Raw genomic sequence first — 20,140 nt, forward strand, 5'->3', positions numbered from 1 at the left:
TAAAAGGCTATTTTTCTAGTAGTGAAATATTCATTTCTAAGTACTCATGAATGTTGTAGCAATACAATTGTTATGTCTAACTCCCTTAGACAATCTACAATGTAATTCATGACAGTCTTAATTCACTACTTACTTCCCAAAATATGAGCAGCTGTGGAGTTTGAATAATTAAATTATTCGAGAAGTAAAACATGCAAAGTGAAACACAATAGTAAACTAATTAACTGTCATCGCAAATCTATTGAATATAAATAAATCCAAATCATTTAATCACCATAATAATTAGGACTTTATTCATTGTAGAATATTTCGAATAATCAAGTAATCACTTGGATTAAATAACATCATTTATGCCATGTTATGAACATGCATACTATGTCTCTCTAAGGTCCATCCTTTGTGAACAGATCACCTGGACATTATTCCAAAGATGAATCATTTCAACATGATATTCACATATGTATATGACTAAGTTTTATTAGACTATATGATCTAAACCTCTAGATTCAAAACAAAGTATGAGTGCCCTCTCCCTTAATTCTATCATAGCGAAACAATTTTTAAGCTTTGCAACTTGCAAATTGAAAAATTTTGTTACCTACGAATAGTATTTTCAACATGCGATACTGACATAATGATTATGCTCCCACTAGCTTTGACATGTACCCAGAAATCAACTGAACTTTTAGAAATCAATACTCTTGACTTTATTACTGAAATACATATTTTTGTTACACGATTCTTTGATAAGTCTCCAAGTAGACTTCTTAAGCTTATACACCTTCATTATATAGCGTGTGTGTAACTTATAACTATAAGTCTTTGAAAGTTCAAACAATTCCTTGTCATTTCTCACAATTTGAAATATGAAGAGGATGTCGTAATCATATTGTGAATTTGAGAATGCAATTAACACAACCAATAGTCATATTGATCTTTATCGGATCTTTTAAAATCTACTAGCAAAAGTATTTCCTCATAATCATTTTCATGAATTAGAGTGAAACCTTTGCCACCTAGATTTTATGGTGTATACATTCTCATCCATGTGAATATGTCATTTCCAACCTACAATCATAAGACAAGTTTATGAAAAAATCAAATTCAAATTTAGATTTCCTTCATGGACTAAACTTTGATTATTCTAAATTTCTTACCTGTTGTTAGCACAATGGCCTACCAGTGCTTTCGTGACGTTAGCAGCTTACCCATATTGATCAATGTATTTTCACTGACTAACAAACTATGCTTTTGTAGTTAAATGGAAAACATATAACTCATAAGCATTGCCAACTCAACTGGAAGATGCACAGAAATAAGAATGTCTCAATCAAACACGGCTGCTTATCAACCTCAGGTCACGTGCTAGTGATAACTAAAAGGTTTATTGTCTGTTGACTTTTGAAACTCTCAAGATCAATACAACTCCTACTAACTTCTTGATATATGAGTTTTTCTCTCAAGGAACATTCCTTGATGAGATAGAACAATTATACAAAAGGTTGTGCGGATTCCCGACAAGAAAACACTTAGCATAATTGGTCTCAGTTTATCTTTTGTTTTAATGAAAACAACACAACTCCAATTCCAAATGTGCTAGAGTAAGAAAGCATTTTACTCCATATATTTCGAGGTGTTTTTTAACCTTCTTAGTTTAAAGGAAGTTTCAAGATACAATTTGCAATAACTAGAGCTTGGCTCTAAAACTCGATTGGAAACGAAGTATGACTTATCTCTTGATTGTACCATTCCAACAATATCTGATTCATCTTATTAGTCATATAATTGAACTAATTATGATATAGTTCCATAATTATTAAGATGATCACAAAACATGATACTAAAGCACTCTCATTTTCTTTCAGATTGGGGAAATTTTTATCTTTATGCCTAATAGATTCTTTTATTCATTCCTCTATTCATTGAATCTTTTCAAAGCATCAGAATTATGTTTAATCTTATAAACACAACCATATTTACTGAAACATTATAAAATCATGACGGATGTATTACAAAACAACGCACTGAGCGGAAAAAAATTTAACAATTAAATGATTAAGGCACACGCAACCTAAAGATGATCTATGTCTTTCACATAAAGGCAACATACTATGAACTATCAAGCTACAAAACCCTAATGAAATCAGAATTCATAAAGGAAGATTACATACCTTTTGATTTGTTATAATAAACAAATCAGATCTAATCGCTCTTGTAGTCACTTGGAAGCTAGCACCACAAATGTCATGCATTTGATGGTTCACACACAACCGTAGCAACTAGGAGACTTGAAGAGAGAGGAGAGGGGGTATGAAATTTCGGCTAGGGCTCTGTCAAAAGGAAGTGGCCGAAATTCCTAGCCCAAGGGATCCTTTTATAGTGCAACTTGGAAACCCCAGATAACCCTAAAATGAATAAAATAATATTTATTCAAATTGTTAATTATCCAGCGTCCTATTTATCTGTAAGGAATATTACAGACTCCCTGGAATAACCTATAATTCATCCAACTCCTTCCAAGGAAGGTTCTGAACTCACTCTTGTTCAACTATTGAACAATTTCACTTTAACCCTTGCACTTTTAATTAATCAAATTAATTCTAATAATTTTCTGATTAATTCTTAATTAAATATTACTATTTCTAATTAATATATTATTTTTTTAATAAATTCATTTATTGCTATTTCTTAATCATATAATTAATCAATAAATCAGTCTCTCTCTCTCTCTCAAAAATTCATCTTATTTAATTACTAAGTTTGAAGGTAACCTAAAAGGAATTTGCTAATAATTCAAGACTATACTAATTTAGTTATTGGCTTAGACACCTAATCCAAAAAAATCATGCTATATTAAGGGTAGAGGAAACTTCGCTCAGCTTAGCTCTACTCATGTACCAACTTTCTATTAATCTCTTAATACATCAAGGCCAACCTCTCAACTCTCATATTTGAATCTAATGCATGCCTTAATGGGTAAATTCTATGGATTTATCTCTTTACACGGCCAAATAGAGCACAAATCCAAACCCTAAGTCCATAATACCACCTTTTGCTCAGGAATGCATGCATGGATGGATGAGTGTGGCTAACCTCTCATTTTTTATGGCTTTACAAGCCCAAAAACGTTTGGAAATGACACTTAAATAATATGGAGTAGCTCATACTCACAAGGACAAAGGTTTTGGGGACAAAAGCACAAAAATCATGACCAAGCTAGATCTAACATGAATAATCATCATTATGGAAACTTTATACCTTCTGAAGGTGGATTCTAAGATGCAAAATCCGGATCTACAAAGCTTGGAGCTCTCAAGTGCTTCCCCGATGAACTATTCCTTCAAAGATGCACACAAAAACACTCTAAGGTCTCAAAACTCTCACAAGGTGGATAAGGATTTGACATGGATAATTAAGAGGGTGGAGGCTGAGCATGGAGAGACCCTCAAGGAGTTAGAGCCTCTAATTAGGGCTCACAACCCTAAGAATTACGGTTTTGGTGCAGCACACCTACGCTCTATGTAACTCAACATACACTCATTGTAGGTCATTTAAACCCATATATGAGTTCTTCCTCCTACGCTCAGTATAAGGGACTATCTTGCGCTCAGTGTAGGACATAAAAATGCAACAAATGACAATTTAAACATTAAAGAATTATACATGAGGGTATGGGTGTTACAACCCCCCTCCCCTTGAATCAAACTTCCTCCTTAAAGCTCACTGGTGTAAATAACTCTGTAACGCCTGTGTTTCCGGGCTTGCCATTTTTAGCAATGTAATAGTATAGGTTAACCTCTGTAACCCGTTTTGAAATAATAAGATTGTATTATTTAAGTATTGTGTGTTTTGTGCTTAATTGCTTAATTATGTGGTTTGATTAATTAAGAATAAAAATAAGCGTCAAAATTTAAGTGTAAAATAAACTTAATATTTTTGAATAATGTTGTAGTAGTTGAAACGAGGTTTCCGAATATATAGAACGCCCAAATATGACTTCGTATGAGGAAGTTATGATTTATCGAAGTTTCGGCTTAACGGTGTGCAGCCCGAAATACTCGATTTGAGATCGAGCGGTTTTTAGCCGAAGCAATCTAAATGAGAATCGAAGATCTCATTATTGGTGTCGAAGCGATAAAAAGTTAGGCGAGAACGGACGTCAAACGAAGAAGTTATGAATTTATAACGAAGTTTTTACGTCGCGGCCTATTAAAAATAAATAATAAAAATAAAGTCAAAATTAGCCGACGGAGTCTAAATGAAAGTTGTAGAGCGTAGTCTCACCTTCACGTGGATATAAAGAACGTCGAAAACGGAGTTCGTATGAAGAAGATATGAATTTCCGAAGTTTATTAAATATTTTGTAATTAAATTTAAATGGAATTTCGGAAGCATTATCCGAAGGCGAGTCACCGGTCTGATCCGAGGTACGCCCCGCGTACTCCGAAGGTGTCGACATCGCAGCAAGTGGCTTCGGATGACGCATGCCATGACGACTTCGGACCAGTACGCCCCGCTTACTGGCGTACGCCCCGCGTACTCCGAGGCTCCAGCCTCCTATAAATAGGAACCGAAGGCAGCCGAGTCTTTTGCCAATTTCCTCTCTTCTCTCTCCCGTTTTGCATCGTTTTGCGTGCCAGAAATATCCCGAAGCCCCGGTATCATACTCGAGCCCCGAGGCAAGTCCCGAGATCCCGAAGATCCCGAGAAGTGCGGTTCCCGAGCCGAAGCTCTGCCAGCGAGAAGTTCGATTTTTGAAGAGATCTTCCAGATCTGCTGAGGATTACTACTTCTGCAAGTCGTAGTGCTGTCCGATCATCTTCTGATCAAGTGAGTGTATACTACCTTTCATAAACACAATAATAATACAAGTTTGGTTCGAGTGTATTAAGTATATTGTTGTTTATAAGTGTGAGTGTGTAGTTACCTTCTTCTAACACATAAATATTAAGTATTTTCTATAAAATATGTGCTATGTGTATAGTATATTGTTGTTTATATATGTGAATGTGTATTCACTCTCTTCTATCTCATAGATATGATTTATTCTCTATGAGATATGTGCTATGTGTGTGTGTGTGCCTCATCTGTTATGTGGATTATGTGTTGATTAAAACATGCTATACAGGCTTTCAAAACTATGTATAAAAATGTATATTTTATCTACTAATATGTTGGGTAGAACATGGGTAGATAGTTGGTGTGTAATAAACAGATGAGAGGCCTCGTTGTTGTTTGATTTAGTCATCTAGCGGAGTTTAGATGACGACCACTGGCTATTCTAGACAGTCTTGTGGAAACATTAGCAGGTTCGCCACCTGTAGGTGTTAATGAACTCGGGTGTTCATTTGTTGTACTCCATCCCCCTCATGGTTGCCTTATTTGACTTATATTGCTGAGGTACCCCCGAAGCATGTGTTGTCGCCCCGATGAAATATTCTTAGACTAGGTCCCTTGTGTTAGTTGTTTTAGGGACATAAAGTGAGAATAACGGGAATGGGTAATTGGGTTATTGTTGGTTGGTGAAAATTAAATATGATTATTTATTGTGGGTTGAAAACCCTATATGCTCACCAGGCTCCCAAGCCTGACCCACTCAGTTTTATTTGTATTACAGGAAGTGGCGCAAGGGCATGAGATGGATGAACCATCAGTTGTTTTGTTTACAAGTCTGTATATGTTTATATTTGTTGAATGACTTGTAATGTATTCGTTTATGCTTATTGGTCTGTATCGGAACATGACACCCCGAGTTTTGATTATATAAATGAAAAAATACATTTCTTTTATGAAATGCTTTGGTAAATATTGTTTTATCATGTTTTGTTTTTGGGAACAAATTCTGCAACTCTTTCAAATCAAAAAGATTTACTCTGAAAATATTTTAAAAGCATAAATGAAAATCGGTCTTTTCTGGCCGAGATTTTGGGGCTGTCACAGTTGGTATCAGAGCCAGGTTTAAGCGAACTAGGAATTTGTAGGATTTCTAGACTTAAGCTTAGAATGCTAAGTGGAATTTTGAGATGTGTGTCTGTTGTGTTTTAGACACGAGCACTAGTTTATTTTAGGAAAGTTGCCTAAAATGCTTTATGTGCTAAATGTTATATGTTGCCATATATGATATTATTTGTTCGGATCTATGGTCTGTTGCCGACCGGATCTAGAAACCTTATGTGTGTAGGATTCTAAGCGCACGTCTACAGTATTAGAACTAGCACGTAAACGTTTCGGTGTGATAAGGAAGATTTGAATATCTATCGTGATTGAGGATCTAATTTCACCTTATTCGGTGTGTAGATCAAAATGGTGAGAACAAGAAGTGGAGTTGGAAATGCTGACGAAAACAGGAATCAACCACCAGTGATTGAACAAGTACCTGTCGTAGCAGCAGCACCTGAGCCAATAACCATGGCTGGTGTGCAAATGATGATTCAGACGATGTTGGATCGTCAGATGGAGGAAACTAGACGGTTGCTTCAACAGAATCGTGAAGAACTGTCAATTCGTGTGGAGGAGCCTGAATTAAATGAAGGGCACTCGGAAGGTGGAAACTTCAGTGGGTCTATTGGTCAAGCCAACCCACCGATAGTTAGGCAAGATAACCGTGATGGAAGGAATGATGGAATGGGATGCAAGTACAAGGATTTTCTAACTTGCAAACCATCGACCTTCAATGGAAAGGAGGATCCGATTGGGGTTATGGATTGGATCTCCGAAATGGAGTTAGCCTTTATGACATGTGGCAGCAGAGGCAAGTTGCAGACTATCTATGCCGTGCGACAATTCCGAGGTGGAGCCGTTCGTTGGTGGAACACTCTAGGGAAGACGTTGCGCCCTAATGAGCCATTGCAATTGTCATGGGCAGAGTTCTTGGTGCAGTTCAAGCGCAGATTCTGCTCGGCTCAAAATTTGTTGGAGTTGGAGAACAAGTTCCTGACATTGACGAAAGGCAGCATGTCAGTTGATGAATACACCAATAGCTTCACCGATAAGATGGAGTTTGCTTTGCGCATCGTTCCAGACGAGTTGACAAAGGTGGAATGGTATGCGAAGGGACTCCCATGGGAGTACGAGGTGCCAGTACATCAGACACTTACTCTAGAGGCAGCTATCTGGGCTGCCAAGTCTGTTGAGAACATGATTAAGGGAAGAACCACCGTCAAGGTTGAGGTTGGTGAGAAAAGGAAGTTTGAGGTTACATCTGGTTCCGGTAAGAAAAGCAAATTTTCGAAATCTGATTCGAAAAGGTTTGGAGGAAAAGGAGGCGAAGCAAAGTGGTGTGATAATTGTAAGAAAAAGCACTTTGGGAAATGTAGCGAGGATGTGACCTGCTACAAGTGTGGGAAGGTTGGAAATTTTGCCAATGAATGTCCGAACAACAAAAGGATGTGTTTTGGTTGCAATGAAGAAGGGCATATTTTGAAAGACTGTCCGAAGAAGAAGGAGGCAGCTAGGCCCAACATTCCACCAAAGCCGAAGGCGAGAGCCTTCCAAATGACACTTGAGGCTGCGAAAGATGAAGTTGATGTCGCTTCAGGTACCTTTCTCGTAAATGAATTACCTGCTCAAATTTTGTTTGATTCTGGAGCCAACTACTCCTTTATTTCGCATGAGTTTTGTAGAAAGCTAGCTTTGCCTATTGATAGACTAGATGATGTTTTATTAGTCGAAGTAGCTAGTGGCAAGTTTGTACCTGTTAGCCATCGTATGAAAGACATCTTAATCGACCTTAATGGGAATAAGTTTCGCGAAGAATTATTGCCTATCGAGCTTAATGGTTTCGACATCGTTTTGGGAATGGATTGGCTTAGCGCCAATGATGCCGAAATTTTATGCAAGAAGAAGATAGTTAAAGTAAACCCGCCTGGGAAAGATTCGTTTATGGTGTATGGGGACAAACGGCGAGTGAATTCTGGAATCATTTCTCTAATGAAAGCCAGAAAGTGTTTGACCAAGGGATGTACATCATATTTAGCATTCGTGATCGATGCTAAAAAGGAAAAGAAGGTGATGCAGAGTATTCCAGTGGTGTGTGATTATCCGGAAGTATTTCCCGAAGATCTTCTTGGATTACCACCTGATAGACAAGTGGAGTTCAGAATAGACTTGTTACCAGGAACCACGCCAATAGCAAAAGCACCTTATCGATTAGCACCGACGGAGATGAAGGAGCTGATGATGCAACTTCAAGAGTTATTGGACAAAGGTTTCATTAGACCTAGTTCATCGTCCTGGGGAGCTCCGGTGTTATTTGTGAAGAAGAAAGATGGAATTATGAGAATGTGCATCGATTACAGAGAGCTGAACAAGGCAACAATAAAAAATAGATATCCATTGCCGAGGATTGATGACCTGTTTGATCAATTGCAAGGTTCGAGTTATTTCTCGAATATCGATCTAAGGTCAGGATATCATTAGCTGAAAGTAAGAGAGCAAGATATCGAGAAGACTGCATTCAGAACTAGATATGGACACTACGAGTTCTTGGTTATGTCGTTTGGACTAACCAATGCTCCGGCAGCGTTCATGGATTTGATGAATAGGGTTTGTAATCCGTTCCTTGATAAATCCATGATAGTGTTCATAGATGACATTCTGATTTACTCGAAAAGTCAGGAGGAGCATGGCAGACACTTGCGAGAAGTGTTAGAAGTTTTGAAGCAGGAGAAGCTGTATGCGAAGTTCTCCAAATGTGATTTTTGGATTCGTGAAGTCCAATTCTTGGGTCACGTGGTCAACCAAGAAGGGATAATGGTTGATCCAGCGAAGATCGAAGCGGTGATGAAGTGGGAACAACCGAAAAGTCCCACGGAGATTCGAAGCTTTTTAGGATTAGCCGGATATTACCGAAGGTTTATCCAAGGCTTTTCTTCGATCGCTAGTCCATTAACAGCTTTGACCCACAAAGGAGCTACTTATGCTTGGAGTGATAAGCATAAAGAAGCATTCGAGAAGTTAAAGAAGAAGCTATGCGAGGCACCGATACTTTCTTTACCCGATGGAGTTGAAGACTTCGTTGTTTATAGCGATGCGTCTGGGGTTGGATTGGTTGTGTGTTGACCCAAAGAGAAAAGGTGATAGCATATGCGTCTCGACAGCTGAAAGAGCATGAAAAGAATTACCCGACTCATGATTTGGAGTTGGCAGCAGTAGTTTTCGCTCTGAAAATATGGAGGCATTACCTCTATGGCACGAAGTGCAAACTTTTCACTGATCATAAGAGTCTCCAATATCTCTTTAATCAGAAGGAATTGAATATGAGGCAACGACGCTGGCTAGAATTACTTAAAGACTACGACTGTGAGCTTTACCACCCCGGTAAAGCTAATGTTGTTGCTGATGCTCTCAGTCGGAAAGTCAATCTTGAAAAAAAAAGGTCAAGAGCGTTGAGAATTGAAGTTGTCTCGACAATTGTGGAGAGTATAAAGAAAGCTCAAGAGGAAGCTTCTGAGAAAAATGACTGAAAGGAGGAACGTTTGGGTAAAACGTTGGTGTTTGGTACAAACGGTCATGGACTGAAGGTATTCCAAGATCGTATTTGGGTACCTAAGTCAGGAGGGATTAGGGATCTTCTGACGGAAGAAGCTCACAAGACCATGTACTCGATTCATCCGGGTAGCACTAAAATGTATAGGGACCTGAAACCCTACTACTGGTGGCCAACGATGAAGCTTGATGTTGCAAAGTATGTGGCCGAGTGTGTGACTTGTGCGAGAGTCAAGACACAACATCAGAAACCGTACGGGAGTTTAGAACCATTGCCTGTGCCTATGGGTAAGTGGGAAGACATTGCTATGGATTTTGTCACTAAACTGCCCAAAACAAAGAATGGTCACGACATGATTTGGGTGGTCGTTGATCGATTCACTAAGAGTGCGCATTTCATAGCGGCCAAGGAGAAATGGTCTATGGAAAAGCTTGCGAATTCTTACGTGAAGGAAATTGTGAGGCTTCACGGTGTTCCGTTAACGATTGTGTCGGATCGTGATAGCCGTTTCACCTCAAGGTTTTGGAAAAGTCTACAAGAGGAAATTGATACCAAGTTATGTTTAAGCACAGCTTACCATCCGCAGACTGATGGTCAGAGTGAAAGAACGATACAAACACTTGAAGATATGCTGAGAGCATGTACCTTGGAATTCCTAGGTAATTGGGATGAACATTTACCTTTGGTAGAGTTTTCCTATAATAATAGTTTTCACTCGAGCATTAAGATGGCACCTTATCAAGCTTTGTATGGACAGAAGTGTCGTACGCCGTCTTGTTGGCTTGAGGCTGGGGAAAAGTAGTTTATGGGACCGGAGATGGTTCATCAAACTGCTGAAAAGTTGAAAATAATTAGAGAAAGAATGTTAGCAGCTCAAGATCGTCAAAAGAGCTATGCTGACAAGAAGCGAAGACCGATGACTTTTGAGGTTGGGGATTCGGTTTTGCTTAAAGTCTCGCCGTGGAAGGGACTTATAAGATTTGGAAAAAGGGGAAAGTTGAGTCCAAGGTTTATTGGACCGTTTAAAGTTCTTCAGAGGATTGGGAACCAAGCTTACAAGCTCGAATTACCCGAGGAACTGAATGGAATTCACAACACTTTTCATGTGTGTTATTTGAGGAAGTTCACGGGAGAAGTTCCCGATATAATTCCAATTTCTGAATTGAGAATTGATGAGAACAAAAGGTTGATTGAGGAACCAGAGGCAATTGTTGACCGAAAGACTAAGAAATTGCGACGCAAAATGGTTGGGTTAGTGCTTGTCCGATGGAAACACACGAATGGGCCGAATCTCACCTGGGAGACGGAGAGTGACATGTTGAATCGCTATCCGCATTTGTTTGTTGATGTGTGATTCTGGGGACAGAATCATTCTAAGGTGGAGAGAATTGTAACGCCTGTGTTTCCGGGCTTGCCATTTTTAGCAATGTAATAGTATAGGTTAACCTCTGTAACCCGTTTTGAAATAATAAGATTGTATTATTTAAGTATTGTGTGTTTTGTGCTTAATTGCTTAATTATGTGGTTTGATTAATTAAGAATAAAAATAAGCGTCAAAATTTAAGTGTAAAATAAACTTAATATCTTTGAATAATGTTGTAGTAGTTGAAACGAGGTTTCCGAATATATATAGAACGCCCAAATCTGACTTCGTATGAGGAAGTTATGATTTATCGAAGTTTCAGCTTAGCGGTGTGCAGCCCGAAATACTCGATTTGAGATCGAGCGGTTTTTAGCCGAAGCAATCTAAATGAGAATCGAAGATCTCATTGTTGGTGTCGAAGCGATAAAAAGTTAGGCGGGAACGGACGTCAAACGAAGAAGTTATGAATTTATAACGAAGTTTTTCTGTCGCGGCCTATTAAAAATAAATAATAAAAATAAAGTCAAAATTAGCCGACGGAGTCTAAATGAAAGTTGTAGAGCGTAGTCTCACCTTCGCGTGGATATAAAGAACGTCGAAAACGGAGTTCGTATGAAGAAGATATGAATTTCCGAAGTTTATTAAATATTTTGTAATTAAATTTAAATGGAATTTCGGAAGCATTATCCGAAGGCGAGTCACCGGTCTGATCCGAGGTACGCCCCGCGTACTCCGAAGGTGTCGACATCGCAGCAAGTGGCTTCGGATGACGCATGCCATTACGACTTCGGACCAGTACGCCCCGCGTACTCCGAGGCTCCAGCCTCCTATAAATAGGAACCGAAGGCAGCCGAGTCTTTTGCCAATTTCCTCTCTTCTCTCTCCCGTTTTGCATCGTTTTGCGTGCCAGAAATATCCCGAAGCCCCGGTATCATACTCGAGCCCCGAGGCAAGTCCCGAGATCCCGAAGATCCCGAGAAGTGCGGTTCCCGAGCCGAAGCTCTGCCCGCGAGAAGTTCATTTTTGAAGAGATCTTCCAGATCTGCTGAGGATTACTACTTCTGCAAGTCGTAGTGCTGTCCGATCATCTTCTGATCAAGTGAGTGTATACTACCTTTCATAAATACAATAATAATACAAGTTTGGTTCGAGTGTATTAAGTATATTGTTGTTTATAAGTGTGAGTGTGTAGTTACCTTCTTCTAACACATAAATATTAAGTATTTTCTATAAAATACGTGCTATGTGTATAGTATATTGTTGTTTATATATGTGAATGTGTATTCACTCTCTTCTATCTCATAGATATGATTTATTCTCTATGAGATATGTGTTATGTGTGTGTGTGCCTCATCTGTTATGTGGATTATGTGTTGATTAAAACATGCTATACAGGCTTTCAAAACTATGTATAAAAATGTATATTTTATCTACTAATATGTTGGGTAGAACATGGGTAGATAGTTGGTGTGTAATAAACAGATGAGAGGCCTCGTTGTTGTTTGATTTAGTCATCTAGCGGAGTTTAGATGACGACCACTGGTTATTCTAGACAGTCTTGTGGAAACATTAGCAGGTTCGCCACCTGTAGGTGTTAATGAACTCGGGTGTTCATTTGCTGTACTCCATCCCCCTCATGGTTGCCTTATTTGACTTATATTGCTGAGGTACCCCCGAAGCATGTGTTGTCGCCCCGATGAAATATTCTTAGACTAGGTCCCTTGTGTTAGTTGTTTTAGGGACATAAAGTGAGAATAACGGGAATGGGTAATTGGGTTATTGTTGGTTGGTGAAAATTAAATATGATTATTTATTGTGGGTTGAAAACCCTATATGCTCACCAGGCTCCCAAGCCTAACCCACTCAGTTTTATTTGTATTATAGGAAGTGGCGCAAGGGCATGAGATGGATGAACCATCAGTTGTTTTGTTTACAAGTCTGTATATATTTATATTTGTTGAATGACTTGTAATGTATTCGTTTATGCTTATTGGTCTGTATCGGAACATGACACCCCGAGTTTTGATTATAGAAATGAAAAAATACATTTCTTTTATGAAATGCTTTGGTAAACATTGTTTTATCATGTTTTGTTTTTGGCAACAAATTCCGCAACTCTTTCAAATCAAAAGGATTTACTCTGAAAATATTTTAAAAGCATAAATGAAAATCGGTCTTTTCTGGCCGAGATTTTGGGGCTTTCACAAACTCTGAGTAATGTTTCATCGTCTCCTTCGCGGGCTCCCATGCCCACTCCAAACCATTATGGTGTTGTATCAACTCAGTAATCTTGAGTACTACCTCAATAATCCTTATGACTCAATGTTTGACCTTGCCTCAACAAACCGTTGGCAAAAAGTTTCATCTATCTCCATAGCCATTGTCAGTTCTGCACATAGATGAAAACTGAAGATGAAGACATCTTCCACTTAGAGAAAAACTAGGGACCAACATTATCTGATCGATTTTTAAATTAGGTTATTGATATAAATGAATGACGAGCCACGTATGAGAAAACATCATTAATAATTGTCTCATGTAAGATGTCGTGAGCAAAATCTGAAGAACTCAGTCATAATGACTAAATAAATGTGTACAAACTGAAAAATATATTACATTATTAAGTCATTTTTTCGGCTTAACCAGGAGTAGCCGGTTATAAGGACTGGATATGAAAAAAAAACAAGTTAAATGATCAAATGTGGACAAAAAAACTCGATGACTAAATATATACAAATAAAAAAATATATTACCTTTTTAAATCATCATCCCTTTAAAATTAAAAAATAACATAATATTTCTATTTATATATATAATGTATTAAATGTGATGAATTTAATTGTAAGTGGTAACGAATATATTCTTCCTTCCATATTTATTTATTTATTTATTTTAATATCAACCTGTATAATGAGTCTCATACCTAATGAATAGTATAAGCATGTAAGAGTAAAAAATATACATAAATTTTAGAGAAAATGCAAAAATGGTCCTTGTGGCTTCTTATTTTATGTGGTTAAGGTCCAAACGTTTGAAAATTTGCAGATTCCGTCTTTTTCAACAAGTTTTGTTGTGGGTTTAGTCCATCTTCCGTTAAGTTTAACTAGTTGACTGTTAAATTCTTTAAAATGACAATTTTACCCTCATTGACCATATTCACAGTTTTGTCTTTTACCATACTATAAGGACCATTTTTGCATACATTCTTTTTTATTTTATTGAAAGATAATAGATTAATATATTATTTTTTTATATATAATATTATATATTAATAAATATTGTTTTATTGGATTATTAATTTATTTTAGTTAATTTTTTTTGTTGGAGTAATTTTTTCTTATTGAATTATTATATATCAATACATATAGTTTTAGTATATACTATTTATATCATAATAAATATTATATTATTTGATTATTAATTTCTTATATTTAATTTTTTTAATTCCTTGTTTTAAAATTATTTTTTATTGGATTATTACTTGTAATTTTCTATTTTCTTCATATATTAAATGTTATTTTATTGGATTATTAATTTATTTTTAATGTATAATATTAGTTCTTGTTAATTTTATCGGTTCCACCACAAAGTCGTGGAATACGTAAAATTGTTGTCTCTCATCAACGAAATCGTCAGGATTACTGTCAAACATCTTTATTGTAGGTAGCTTATAATAAAAAACCATAGAGAAAACATCACCACCATCACCCGGTCACTTTGTGGTGAAACTAATAAAATTAAAAAGAATTTATAGTATACATTAAAAATGAAATAATAATCCAATAAAATAATATTTATTATATGAAAAATAATTATAAATTGAAAGTACTAATTCAACAAATTAATAAATCAAAAAATTACAAAAATTAACTAAAAGAAATTAATAATCTAATAATATAATATTTATTATGATATAAATATTATATATTAAAAATAATAATATAATATTTATTATGATATAAATATTATATATTAAAAATAATATTTATTATCAAAGAGTTTCTAGCCTAGTGGTATCCGATGTCGCCCTCCTTCTTTGAGGTTAAGGGTTCAAGTCTCGTCATTGATATAGCTGAATTTAAGTAGTTTAAAAATAGATTAGATTTACGGTTTCTATATATATATATATATATATATATATATATATATATATATATATATATATATATATATATATATATATATATATATGGGTGAGGATTTATTTTAAAGTGAGAATTCGTGAGGACATTTTAAAAAAATTAAAAAAAAAATCTGAATCATAAAATGGAGCATAAATCTATATCCGAGAGAAAAAAAAATTGTAAAAAAAATTTCGGATCATTAAAATTGAATCATAGATCATAATAATACAAAATAAAAAATTAAAATTGAATCATTGATCAATTTTAATGATGCAAAAAAAAAAATTTCCAAATTTTTTTTCCCGGACATAGATCTATGCTCGATTTTATGATTTGTATTTTTGTTCAATTTTTTTTAAAGTGTATTCAGTCACGAATACTCACTTTAAAATGAGTCATCATAGAAACCGGAATATATATATATATATATATATATATATATATATATATATATATATATATATATATATATATATATATATATATATAATGTTTTGTAACATATAAGAATCTCATAATATAATATTTATTATGATATAAATATTATATATTAAAAACCACTGTTGTAAAAATCTCGACTTGGTCCCGATTAATCTTTGATTAATCCCTAGGTGCTACTCGACTGGTTAGAGGGCGCTTAACGATTCATCCTTGCATAAATAATGAGTGAAACATTACAAAACGATAAAATTTTAACATTTTGAAGAAGTTTTATCTCAATAAAATTTAGTGTTGTATTAATCATATTAACTTATTTTGTTATCATATTAGTGGTATTTACGAACTTTGATATGATATTAGTCATATTTAATTTTTTAAAATTCAACAAATTAGCAATTTATGGTACCCGATTAATCCCCCGATTAATCTCCGCTTAGCCGATTAATCCATTAACATCAGTCCATCGACTAGCTAACGTCGAACGTTTTTTACAACCTTGTTAAAAACTATGTGTTTGTATATAATAATTCTATAAAAAAGAATTACTTTAATAAATTAAATTTTAAGTAAGATAAGTTAATAATCTAAAAAAAACAATATTTATTAATATATAATATTAGAGAAATTAAATATCCTCCTTTTTATTCCTAGAAAATCTTTCTACCCAATTAAATAATGACATATATAATACTTAATGCTCATTTAATGAAATTTTAATATACTAATATGACACAATTTCATAATTTAATTTGTTAGGAAAATTTGTAAGAACAAAATAAAAAGATATTTAATTTCTCATAATATTATATATTAAAATTAATATTTATTAATATATAATATTTTAATAAAATAAAAAAGAATATATGTAAAAATGTTCCATTAGGGTATCTTCATTTTAATGAAGTTAAGAATGAATCATTAAACTTAATGAAAAAAAAGACCAAAACTTAATAAAAACCACCAAATCTAGAACTTCTCAAACAATTAAACCATATCCACATAAAAAAATTATATAGACTATTTTTTGCAATTTTGTCTAAATTTTAAATTATAATCGTACCACTAAAACACAGAAAAATACAATATAAAGGTAAAATACATGGAATTTGGCCAAGAAAAAAACCACCAGCCAAGTTACATTTCTACCCTAGCCCACCAACATTAAGAAAAATACAAAGACCTTCAAATTTACGAAACTATCCACTGAAGAGGAAGTGTCAAGCCCTGCAATTACCAAAAAACTCGATTGCAGTAGCTAAACTTCCCCAGTAAATTACAAATATACCCTACTAAAGCTACTATTAGTTGTACCATATGTAGCAAACGAAGAAATAAACGATAACATCAAATAGAATCCCAATCGATCTCGTACGACGGGAACTTTTCCAGCGAGAAATTTTCAGAATCACACCACGCGCTTTCTTCCACTGAGAAATCAGCAAAGGTAAGTCCCGACGACGGCGAAGAATCCCCGCAACCGGACACTCCTTCGCCGTCACTCTCGGAACCTGCAACCTTCACGACTTCCGCCTTCTTTGACTTTCCCGAAGACTGTCGTGACTTCTTACAACCATCGATGCTCTTCCCTTCTGCCAAGATCTGACAAATTTCCTGTAACTTGGCTTCAACGGAGGAGTGGAGTGGCTTGTAGTCGCCACCGGTCTGAGACCAGTTGTGACGGAGATGAGGAAAATTGAGCCGCGCGTTTTCACCACGCAGCTTATATGCGGCGTTATCGTAGGCCAGCGCGGCTTCCTCTGCTGAATCAAAGGTACCTAACCAAAGCCGGGTGCGGTTCTTGGGCAACCGTATCTCGGCGACCCATTTTCCCCAGTGACGTTGCCTTACACCTCTGTAAAGCTTCGTGGGTTTTGGAGGTGACCCAGATTGCTTCATGGGTACGGGTTTCGGACTGAATTGGGTTCCATTCTTGGGGAAGTGGATCTGGGCTTGAATCTGGTGGATCTGTATTGGGGTAAATTGGTTTAACCCGGATGATGATCCAGGTTGTTCATAATAAAACGGGTCTGGGGTAGAAAACCCATGTAAGTAACAATCCGGGTACGATCCGAATTGTTGTTGGGTCGTAGAGGAAGAAAGAGAAGGTGAAAAATACGAAGAAGGGTATGAATAAGAAGAAGAAGGTAAAAAAGACGAAGAGGGGCATGAATAAGATGTAGAAGGAGAAGGAGAGAATGAAGAGAAAGAGAGGGTATTTTGGTAATCCACCGAAGCACTTTTGTAAAAAGGTTCAAGTGCTTCCATGAGCTCACCGCCTGCCGACGACTGCTGGAAACCTCCGGTAGTGTTCCAGAACTCCATTGTTGCTGACGTCATTAATCTTTTTTTTTTTTAATTTTTCGAATAAACAACAAAATGATAAAACCCAGAATAATTAAGGTTTTCAAATAAGCAAACCTTCTTTTCTGAAGAAATCAACCTTAAAAGGACGAAAATAAGCCTGAAAAGGTGTGATATTTGACGAAAATAATGAAATTTAAAAAGATTTACATAAAAATGAAAATAAAGTCGATTGAAATAGAACCCAAATTAAAAGAGATGGATCTCTATTCTGAAAACACCTTGTTGAAAAAAAAATCCCAAATCAAGTTTGCTTTTTTGTTCTTGATAAATCCATGAAAAACCCAGAGAAAAGTCAAATTAATTTCAATTTTTTTTCTTAAAAAGATGATTTACAGAAAGGGAAACACAGAAGCGGGGAATTCAGAGGGGGGAAACAAGAAAGAACTTAAAGAAATTCAGAAGAAAATTTTTCAAGAAATTTTTTAAGTGTGTGTTTTAGTGTGTGAGAAAAGAACTGTGGATCTAACCTGTTTGTTTGAATGTGAATTGGTTCAGGAGTGGGTGGCTCTTTATTATAGGGGTATGGATATGTGGAGCCCACTTGGGGTTGGATTAACGCGGGTTCAACCTATTTTACTAACCATGGTTAAGTTATTTTAATTATAATTTAAGAATTATCTGTAACTACGGCTACTCGAATGATGTGTGAGTACAGAAGCCAGTAAGAAGGTGACACGTGTGTGACAATGGTTTCTTGCTTTCTCGAAGTTTCTAAAAATAACAAAAAGAACCACATTAATTAATTTCTGAAAGTTATTCAGAAACGAAATGAATATTGTCAATTAAATAATACTGAATACCAAAATAAATTGTAACCAACCATCTTTAAAAAAAAAAAACTTATTGCTTTGTAGGTGAAGGCATGCAGCTGTTACTTTAGTCAGACATACCACGTGCTCTACGCGTGGTCCTTTCGTTTACTCCGGAAGATATTCTTTGCCACGCAATACCCACGTCAGCCAATCACATGAAGCCCTATATTTCTTTTCATCGCCAGGTGTAAAAATCATTTGTAGGTGTAAAAACGGTGCAGTGGAATAATTCATATAATTATTAGTTTTAATCTAACCTAATAAATGTATTTTTTGTCATATGTTATGAATTTGACACATGTAATTTTTTTAGATATTATTGACTAGTTGTGAAACCCGTATATTATATGGGTTAATTAAAACATAATGTTAAATATAAGTGATTAAATGAGAAGTTTATTTGAATTTGAAATATAAAATAAGTGAAAATTATGAAGAAAAAAAACATGCAAAAAATAAATTATCTAAAATTATGTGTTTAATTGTTAGACCCGTGTACTAAACGAGTTGTTATAATAAAATGTTAAATACAAATATTTAAAGTGTACATTTATTTGAAATTGAAATTGAAATTTCAAATTTGAAATTTGAAATTAATAATTATTATAGTAGGTTTAATTTATGGAAACTAAATTAATGTTATAGTGAAAATGAATAATGAAGTAATTGACAAGTGGAAAATAAAGATATTTCAAAATTATGACAAAATGGCATATGACCAATTAAATGAGAGAATGACAAGTGGCAAGAACATTTTCATTTATTATGGTAGATTTTTTTATTTTCCACGTGTCATTTTCTGATTTTTTTACTTTTCTTAAATTAAAAATTCTAGAATTAAATATATAGTTTATATATGTAAAGTATTTAATTATATTAAACTCTTAGAATAATTGTGATACAAACCTTAATTTCCTTCCTTTTTAATTCCCTAATAATATGCATATGTCAGTCAATTTCCAACTATTAACAATACCAAAATCAACTATAATAAATGAAGATCAATTTTCTCATATGTCAATCTCTAATGAGTTTTGACACTTGTCATTTTATGATATTTTTGAAATTAAATAATATCCACATTTTTATTTCTAGGCTTTTCCAATATTTAAAATTAAAAAGTCACATAATATTTATATATACAAAGTATTAAATGTAATAAATATGATAGTAATTCTAATTAACACGTTTTTTTTCCTTATTTCAAAATTTTATTTAAAACATACTTAATATTTATATTTTAATATTTAATTTTTTTAATCAACCCATGTAATACACGGATTTTACACCTAGTATATAAATAGACGAATGTCACCCGTGTTATCGGCGTAAGCTTGAATGGTTAGGAGTTAAAGCAAAAGGTTTGTTTTTTTTTTATAAGCCAAATATTTAATTTACTAAAATAAAATAATAAATAACAGAATACGTGTAAATGGTTAATAAAATTATAGACAAAAGAATCTTAAGATATGCTTATCGTCTGACAACAATCCATATATGGGCTTCTTTTTTATCCAAAAAAAGACACCAAAATTTAAGGTCAAGCATG

The 20,140-nt window shown here is 34.8% G+C and overlaps 1 pseudogene; it reads right to left on the reverse strand.

Annotated features, from left to right (window-relative positions):
• Positions 1-16,576: 16,576 nt before the first annotated feature.
• Positions 16,577-18,272, reverse strand: LOC145087360 (ethylene-responsive transcription factor RAP2-4 pseudogene; annotated as a pseudogene).
• Positions 18,273-20,140: the final 1,868 nt, after the last annotated feature.

Source organism: Lactuca serriola, chromosome 1, assembly GCF_051521515.1.
Source record: "Lactuca serriola cultivar US96UC23 chromosome 1, Lser_US96UC23_V15, whole genome shotgun sequence".
NCBI lineage: Eukaryota > Viridiplantae > Streptophyta > Magnoliopsida > Asterales > Asteraceae > Lactuca > Lactuca serriola.